This window comes from Cinclus cinclus, chromosome 35 (genome assembly GCF_963662255.1).
Source record: "Cinclus cinclus chromosome 35, bCinCin1.1, whole genome shotgun sequence".
In the NCBI taxonomy this organism is placed as follows: Eukaryota; Metazoa; Chordata; class Aves; order Passeriformes; family Cinclidae; genus Cinclus; species Cinclus cinclus.
This window is the reverse complement of record NC_085080.1, coordinates 166,793-176,302: the sequence shown is the minus strand read 5'-3', so window position 1 is coordinate 176,302 and position 9,510 is coordinate 166,793. Positions and strand designations below refer to the sequence as shown.

The following is a 9,510-nucleotide window of genomic DNA, read 5'->3' as shown; positions in this document are numbered from 1 at the left end:
TCACGTGAAAGAAAATCCATACATAATTCGACTAGCATAATTAGGTTAAAAAGGATTATTATTATTTAAAGAATAGATTATCATTCCTGGAAACAGTAATAACCCAGACAGCTCCAGGTCCTGACCTTCCTACCAACCAATCCACTAAAATGAAGAATAAGACATTGCACTATGACTTGGTATCAGAACAGCTATTAAGAGAAGATGGAGGAATTTGAGGAAAATGAAATGACTCAAACTGCTGTTTGTAAATAGGTGATAACTGAAAAGTGCTAAAACATAAAGGAAATAAGAAAGTAGCTCAAGTACCAGTCCAAACAGGGAAAGGATGGGAATGGGACAGGTTTTCGTGGTTCCATGGCAGACCATGGCTTAAACGAATGCTGCTCCTCCTCTGATGTGCTGCAGCAACTCTCATCTTTTTACCATGCCCCTTTTGACACCTTGCTCAGTGCAGTTCATTCTGCAGGTGAGCAAGGGGATGCAGGTGGCAGCCAGGCCTCCCGATCCAGAAACGGCTACAAAAGGACAGGAAAGGTCATTGAGAAAAACCACAAAATTAAAAAGGACCCAGGAAAAGAGAGTGAGTCAATGGAAATTAAAAGTTAGTAAAGATACCTCTTGAGAAAATGAGGAGGGATTGAAAGCAGTAAGATTAATATCGTTGTGATAAGAAACAGAAGTCCCTTTTTGTTCACTGTCCGTATAAGGTTAAGAACAATGTAAATCAGTAACTGCAGCTATGCTTAAAGAAACGGTTTGCGTAAGTGAAACTAGTTATAAAGAACAAATAGTGTTGCAATCAATACTTATAAGGTTGCGTAAGAACTTTTTGCAGCCCAAGTCAAGAAGAGGATACTGAGGAAGACTCGTGAGGGCCTTTATCAACGACCACCAGAAGGTAGAAAACGAACCCCTATCAACTGCCGGAGCATGCGCAATAAGCACCAAGAGGATGACTCAACAAGAAGAGCGGGTGCTTAAAAAGAGAACTGAAAACCCCGGTCGGCGCGGCAGTTGGTGGAGCGGTGACTCCCCTGTTGCCCAGCGCTGCATTTTGCTTTTCTTTCTAATAAATTGCTATTTTAATTGGCTAAAATGGCCCGTTGTGCTCATTGATAACAATTTGGTGCCGTGACTCGGATCGGTGATAGGGGTGATTTTCTACCCGTGAGGGGGGCGCCCCACCATTTTGGTGGCCCTCGGGGTTAGGAGGTCGCCCTACTCCCGACCGACGAACCTAAAATTAAGGAAAGGAAAGCAAAGGGAATTGAGGGCCCAGGGAACCCCTTAAAAGCTTTGTGCACAAGGTCCGGACGAAGACGCAGGACGCGTAAGTATACGGGATCCGTTCGGGCGGGGTCGGGATCCTGGAGTACAGTGACTCGATGTGTGTGTGAGAGGGGAACTGGCAGCCGGATTCCCCAAGCAAGTGCGGACCCTTAGTAGTGCGGTTCCCACTGACCCGCGAGGGCTTGGGCCACGAAACAGGGGAAGCGAAAGCGATATTTTGTATATGTGCGAGTGAAGGTACTCCGGAAGAAATGGGGCAGGGGAAGAGTAAGCCTCCTGCAGAGATTAAACTTCCACCCGTACCAAGAAATAGTCCCTTAGGGTTTTTATTAGAAAATTGAGAACATTTTCCAAATACGGAAGGAAAAGATAAGGCTAGGATGATACATTATTGTGTGGAGGTGTGGGGTGGAAAGGAAATTTCAAAAAATGTGTTTTGGCCAATATTTGGGTCCTCTGAGGACTGGGTGAAACAAAAACTAAATATTTGGGTGAATACAAAGAAAACTTTTTTGTATAGAGGAGAGTGAGTACGCAAAGGTGTGAGTAGGCCGCCCAAAAGTATTTATTTTTAAGCTGACTGAGAAATCCAAGAAAAATAAAGAAAAGAGAAAGGGAAGTCGGGCCGAGGAGACGATTATAGCCCCTCCCCCGTATGTGCCTCCTCCCCAAGCGCAGGAAGCAGCGGGTCCTAATGCACCCCCAGGGGAGGAATCTGATTCAGACCAATCAGACTACACCGGGCCGACAACTCGGAGCAGATCCCGAAAGGGCCTATTCCCCTTAAGGGAAATGCCGATGGGAGGTCCGCAAGCAGGCATAGGATTCGTGTCCGTGCCTCTTAGTTCTGGGGACTTTAGGGATTTTAAGAAAGAAATGGGACACTTGCTAGAAGATCCGTTAGGGGTGGCTGAAAGGGTGGATCAGTTTTTGGGCCCGAATATGTATACCTGGGAGGAATTGCAATCTATATTAAATATTTTGCTCACGGCTGAAGAAAAGAACATGATCAGAAGGGAGGGTATGCGTATTTGGGATTTACAACATGCCCAAGCGCCGGCAGCAAACATAAAATGGCCGCTGCAGAACCCTAACTGGGATCACTAAAATCCAGTCCATAGAGTCCATATGCAAGACCTTAGGACTATAATTGTGCAGGGGATTAGAGAATCTGTTCCCAGAGGCCAAAATATAAACAAGGCTTTTAATGAAAGGCAGAAGAAGGACGAGACCCCCACTGAATGGCTGGAAAGGTTAAGAAAGAATTTCCAGCTTTACTCTGGAATGGACCCTAATGGCCAGATGGGACAGGCAGTATTGAAGGTGCATTTTGTTTCTAAATCATGAGAAGACATTAGGAAGAAAATTCAAAAGTTGGAAGATTGGCAGGATAGGGGATTAGATGAACTGTTAAGGGAAGCACAGAAAGTATATGTGCGAAGAGAAGAAGAGAGCCATAAAAAGCAAGTAAGGATGATGGTGGCTGCGGTACGTGAGACTAGAGAACGGGATCAGAACGCAGGAAGATTTAGGAAAGAGCCAGGGCGGATGAATCAGCCATCAGCAAGAGGAAAGGATTCCAGAGAAAAGCAAGAAGTGAAAACGTGTTTTTACTGTGGAAAGAGGGGTCATTTCAAAAGAGAGTGCCGTGTTCGGCTGAGAGATGAGAAGGAATTTAAGGAGGATTAGGAGGGTCAGGGGCTCTATTTGTTGGAGACCCAGAAACATCGAAAAGAGCCCTTGATAAAACTTAAAGTGGGTCCCCATGGCCAAGAAATTACCTTTTTAGTTGACACTGGCGCGGAAAGATCAACCCTTCAGTTTTTGCCAAAAGGATGTGTTTTGTCTAAAGAGACCGCCACTGTAGTTGGAGCGAAGGGAGAGCCTTTTGAGGTAAAAGTGATAAAGCGAGTAATGGTGGAATCAGAATTTAAGATGGGAATAGGAAGCTTTTTGCTTGTTCCAGAATCAGATTATAATTTATTAGGCCGAGACATGATTATAGAATTGGGAGTCCAAATAGAAGTGGTGGAACGAGGAATACAAATTCGACTTTGCCCTCTTAGACAAGAAGATGAAAGCAAAATTAATCCGGAAGTGTGGTATGACTCTGAAAGTGTGGGGCAGTTGAAAATTGCTCCTTTTAAAGTAAAGATTAAAAATCCTGAAATCCCAGTAAGAATAAAGCAATACCCAATATCCTTGGAGGGAAGAAAGGGATTAAAACCTGAGGTGGACCGCCTGTTAAATCAAGGATTATTAAAACCTTGCATGTCACCATATAACACACCTATTCTCCCAGTAAAAAAAAAAACCAAATGGATCCTACCGCTTAGTACATGACTTAAGGGAAATAAATAAGAGAACAATAGCTAAGTTCCCGGTGGTAGCAAATCCATATACACTATTAAGTAAATTGGGCCCTAATGACTTGTGGTATAGTGTAATAGATCTGAAGGATGCTTTTTGGGCTTGCCCTTTGGATGAAGCAAGCAGAGATTATTTTGCTTTTGAGTGGGAAGACCCAGATACGGGGAGAAAGCAGCAGCTTAGGTGGGACTGTATTGCCTCAAGGGTTTACAGAATCCCCTAATTTGTTTTGGCAAGCATTAAAACAGATTCTAGAGGATTATGAAGTAAACCCCAGGGTAACTTTAATACAATATGTGGATGATTTATTGTTAGCAGGGGAAAAAGAGGAAGATGTGAGAAAGGAGAGTATAAAACTTTTAAATTTCCTAGGGCTGAAAGGCTTAAAAGTTTCAAAAGCCAAACTTCAATTTGCAGAAGAGGAAGTAAAATATTTAGGACATTATTTAAGAAAAGGGGAAAAGAAAATAGATCCTGAGAGGATTCAGGCCATTCTACTACTGCCAATACCAAAAAAATAAACGACAAATTCGGCAAATATTGGGCCTCACAGGATATTGTAGACAATAGATTGAAAATTATAGTGGGAAAGCCAGATTTTTATATCAAAAATTAACACAAACTAGACTGTTAAAATGGACTGAAGAAGATACCGAAAAATTAGAGATACTAAAGGACAGTCTGGTCCATGCTCCAGTTTTAAGTCTTCCCGATTTGAAAAGGCAATTTTTCCTATTTGTGAATATAGAAGAAGGGGTTGCCTTTGGGGTACTTACACAGGATTGGGCAGGGAAAAAGAAACCAGTAGCATATTTGTCCAAAATTTTGGATCCCGTGAGTAGGGGCTGGCCCAAATGTTTACAAATATTAGCTGGATGTGCATTATTGGTGGAAGAGGCTAGGAAAATTACCTTTAACGGCAACTTAAAGGTATTATCTCCCCATAATATTCGAGGCATAATGCAACAAAAAGCAGAAAAGTGGATATCGGATACTAGACTTTTGAAATATGAAGGAATATTACTAGAAGCACCAGGATTTACCTTAGAAACTACCAGCCTACAAAATCCAGCTGCTTTCCTATATGGAGAGCCGAACCAGAAGCCCCTGATTCATGATTGTTTAGCAACAATAGAAGAACAGACTAAAATTAGACCTGATTTAGAAGAGGAGGAACTACCAGAAGAAGAAAAATTATTTGTAGACGGATCCTCTCGAGTAGTGGACGGAGAAAGGAAATCAGGATATGCTATAATAGGGGGAGCAGACTTACGAGTAATTGAATCTGGAGCGTTGGATAAATCTTGGTCAGCTCAGGCATGTGAATTATACGCAATACTTCGGGCTTTGATACTTTTGAAGAGAAAAGAAGGGACAATTTATACTGACTCTAAATATGGGTTTGGAGTAGTGCATACCTTTGGAAAACTATGGGAAGAAAGGGGACTAATAAATTCCCAGGGAAAAGGATTAATTCATCAGAAACTTATAGTAAAAGTACTACAGGCACTCAGAGGACCAAAGAAAATCGCTGTAGTACATTTGAAGGGACACCAATCAGGAATGGACTTTAAAAGTAGAGGGAATAATGCTGCCGATCAGGAAGCAAAGCGAGTAGCAATAAAAGAGATGACTTTAAAGGAAAAGCCACAGATTAAGGAAACACTCGGGAATGAGATAGTTGAAGTGGAGTTGGTATTTACTAATGAAGAAAAAGAGAAATTAAAAAAAAAATAGGAATAAAGGAAAAAGAGGGGAGATGGGTGATGGAAGATGGGCGAGAAGTATTACCTAAGGCAGTGGCCCAACGAATGCTGTATAGACTACACCAAGGGACACACACACGACCAGGAACACACTGGGGGGCCCAAGGATTAGTTGATCATTTTGCAACCAAATTTATGAGCATTGGAGTACAGAATTTGGCTAAACACATTACCAAAAACTGTCCCACCTGCCTTCGAGTCAATCGTAGCAACCTAAGAAAACTACTTCCAGGGGGACGACCGGTGTCAAAAAGGCCATTTGCAAATTTACAAATAAATTTTACAGAACTACCCAAAGTAGGAAGAACCAGATATCTTCTGGTAATAGTGGACCACTTAACACATTATGTAGAAGCATTCCCAACAACAAGGGAAACTGCCAAAACAGTTGTGAAGAAATAGTGCCCAGATATGGGGTACCTGAAACCATCGACTCAGATAAGGGTCCACATTTTACATCCAAAATAACACAGGAATTAGCTGAAGTGTTAAGAATTAGATGGGAGCAACATACACCTTACCATCCTCAAAGTTCAAGAAGAGTAGAAAGAATAAATAGGGAAATAAAGAAGCAATTAACAAAATTGGTATTAGAAACCAAATTGTCATGGGTGAAATGTATTCCGCTGGCCCTATTAAATATTCGAACTCAGCCACGGGCTGATATCAGATTGTCACCTTTTGAAATGTTATATGGAATGCCATACAATTTAGAAAAGGTACAAAATAATCCTAACATTGATGATCAACATTTAAACAAGTACCTTACTGTATTAATGAAATACAGAAAACAATTGTGAGAGAAAGGAATATGGGCCCAAAGACCACCTTTAGATCTTATGTTACACCAGGTGCAGCCGGGAGATTGGGTCCTGGTCCGGAGCTGGAAAGAGAACCCGTTAACCCCGAAGTGGGAGAGACCGTATTTAGTACTACTCACCACTGATACGGCAGTACGAACAGCAGAGAAAGGATGGACTCATGCTAGTCGAATAAAAGGACCCATAAATCCATCAGAATTCTCCAAAAACAAGGATCCTCAGTGGAATATCAAAGGAACACCTGGAGATTTGAAGTTTACTTTAACAAGGACTTTATCCTAAATGGACGCTGGGGACATTTGGGTAGGGGATAATTGAGTGTTGCAGAAAGAACTGATTGGAACTTCAGAACCACCTGGATATTGTGAATATTTAGAAAAACTTACCCAACAACCCTACTATTGAGAAATAAGATTAATAAATAAAGATAAGTTATATAATGGGGAAGAAAATGTTGATCACAATAATATAAGAATAGTTTGTAGTTGGTTAGATTGTAATTGTTATCCATTTATATGTTTTTGTTGTAAAATCTGTAAAGAGTTGTGGTGGGTTCATTGCCGAAGAGGGCGGGCTCCTAGAAGTGTGTGTCAACCCTGTTGGGGGGAACAGCGCGAGCTGACTGCCCTGGCCCTAAGTCAGAAAGTAGCAGCTCGAGAGCTTAAAGTGGGATCCCCATCCTGGTGGCAAATATTTTCTAAAGGTATAAACCCCGAACTTTGTTGTTATCACTCTAACGAGCCTGTGGGACCGTATAACACGGATATTGTGAAGGCGGAGTGCCGAAAACAAGTAAAAGGATTGAGGTGTGACACCCCACCAGTAAAGGACAAAAATTGGCATGCCACAAGAAGAAAGTGGAGGAGGGGAGCAAGCTCTACCCCTGAAGAACATCCTTGCTGCCGTGAAGATGGGTTACCCCGCAGCTAGCCGCAATCTAGTTGGCGGGCGAGGCAGAAGGGTGAACAGTGGGGAAAAAGAGCCTCCCAATTTAGTTACCACTAAGGTACTCACCCACGTGTGAACCCCAGGCCGAAAAGAGGGTAACAAGGGAAATAAAACAAAAAGAATTTACAAACAACAAATTAGTTTCGGCCATAAGCAACCCACAACTCTAAAGGTATGTGTAATGAAAATATTTTTAGGATTTATTATAAAACCAATAGCAGCTGACCATGAACCTTTTAAGTGGACCTTAAGTAGATGGGAAAGTCATGATACAAAGCATGAGCTCCAGTCTGTCATCTCCTCTGAAGCCCCAAGTTTTACAGCAGGAGTTTTTAATTTAACTAAAGTACAACATTGTGGTCCCTTAAATCATACAAGCTTTTATATGTGCCCTGCCTCAAATCCCGGGAGGTCCTATTGTAATTATCCGGGAGAATATTATTGTGGATATTGGGGTTGTAAGACCATTGCATTTGGATAGAAACCGGGAGCTGGGCCTGACAAATTTCTTAAAGTAAAGTTGGAGTCCTAAAGGTTGTAAAACCCCATGGTCATGGAATTCTGGCTGGTGTAATTCCCCCAGTTGTCGAGGAAATTGTACATTTATATTTTTAAATGCTTCTCAACCAGAAGACGCAGAATGGCTGATAGGCCGGACGTGGGGAATTAGGCACTGGAAAGATGGGCATGATTTTGGAAATTTGATCCAGATAAAAAAGGAACCTATACCATATGATTTGGAGCCGATAGGGCCAAATCCAGTTATAGGGGGTGAGAGTACAGAAAATCAGACTAAAATCTTAGTTCCAGGGAAAAATGAGACAGAAAATAAGAAGTTGAAATTGAAAACTATCAATCTTTTAGAAGATACAATGCGCTGTGGAAAACATTACAAGCTACCTTCACGGTATTAAACCATACGTACCCGAATTTGACAGAGGGGTGCTGGCTATGTTATATGATGAGACCTCCCCTATATGAGGCCTTGGGCTCCACAGCAAAATCTAAACGAATCAATGGAACAAACCCCAGGGAATGTTTATGGAAAAAAGGAAGAGAGGACACCCCCGGATTATCACTGACTCAAGTGATAGGGAAGGGAAGGTGCGTAGGAAATATACCCAAAAAAAAAAAAAAAAAAAAAAAAAAGACCATCTCTGTTAAGTAAGAATGTCTATTCATGATATCCGGAAACCTGCTCAATAGCTTATTCCTGCAGCAAATACTAAATGGATCTGCAACAATTTAGAAATTACTCCCTGTTTAAGCATCCAACACTTTAATGAAACATCAGAATACTGTGTTAAGGTTCTTATTATCCCTCGTATATCATATCACACGAGGGACTACGTACCGAAACACCAAATTACCCCTGAACATCACCTAGCAAAAAGGAAACCCTTTACAGCACTTACAGTAGCAGTATTATTAAGTGTTGGGGGAGTTGGGATTGGTACTGGAGCAGCTTCATTAATACAACAACAGCAAAAGATGAGAGCTTTAAGGGTATCAGTAGATGAAGACTTGAACAGAATGGAAAAGGCAATTGATGGCTTAGTAAAATCATTAAGGTCTTTATCTGAAGTAGTGCTGCAGAATCGCAGAAAGTTAGACTTATTATTATTGCAACAAGGAGGATTATGTGTGGCTTTAAGGGAAGAATGTTGCACATATGCAGACCATACCGGCATAGTTATAGACACCATGGCTGAACTTCGAAAGCAGCTGGAACAACAGAAGAAGGAACGAGAGACTCAGCAAAGTTGGTATGAGTCATGGTTTAATCATTCTCCCTGGTTAACTACCTTGTTGTCTACCATAGCAAGACCCTTGATATTGTTTATTTTGACCCTAACGTTTAGACCATGTATTTTTAATAAGCTCATTAACATAGTTAAGAGAAAATTGGAAGCTGCTCATTTAATGCTAATTAGAGCTAAATATGAACCCCTGTCTGGAATAAAGACAGAAAAGCATTTGGAACTTAGTAGAAGGGAATTAGCTAGATTTAATGAACAAAAAGAGTAAAAAAAAAAAAAGGGGGGGATTGTGATAAGAAACAGAAGTCCCTTTTTGTTCACTGTCCGTATAAGGTTAAGAACAATGTAAATCAGTAACTGCAGCTATGCTTAAAGAAACGGTTTGCGTAAGTGAAACTAGTTATAAAGAACAAATAGTGTTGCAATCAATACTTATAAGGTTGCGTAAGAACTTTTTGCAGCCCAAGTCAAGAAGAGGATACTGAGGAAGACTCGTGAGGGCCTTTATCAACGACCACCAGAAGGTAGAAAACGAACCCCTATCAACTGCCG

At 41.3% G+C, this 9,510-nt stretch overlaps 1 long non-coding RNA gene across 1 annotated transcript; it reads left to right on the top strand.

The window, feature by feature from the left end:
* Positions 1-670: 670 nt before the first annotated feature.
* On the top strand, positions 671-6,928 carry LOC134055841 (uncharacterized). Its single transcript, XR_009934112.1, has 2 exons — positions 671-1,333; positions 6,281-6,928. It is a non-coding gene; the product is annotated as an uncharacterized LOC134055841 (long non-coding RNA).
* Positions 6,929-9,510: the final 2,582 nt, after the last annotated feature.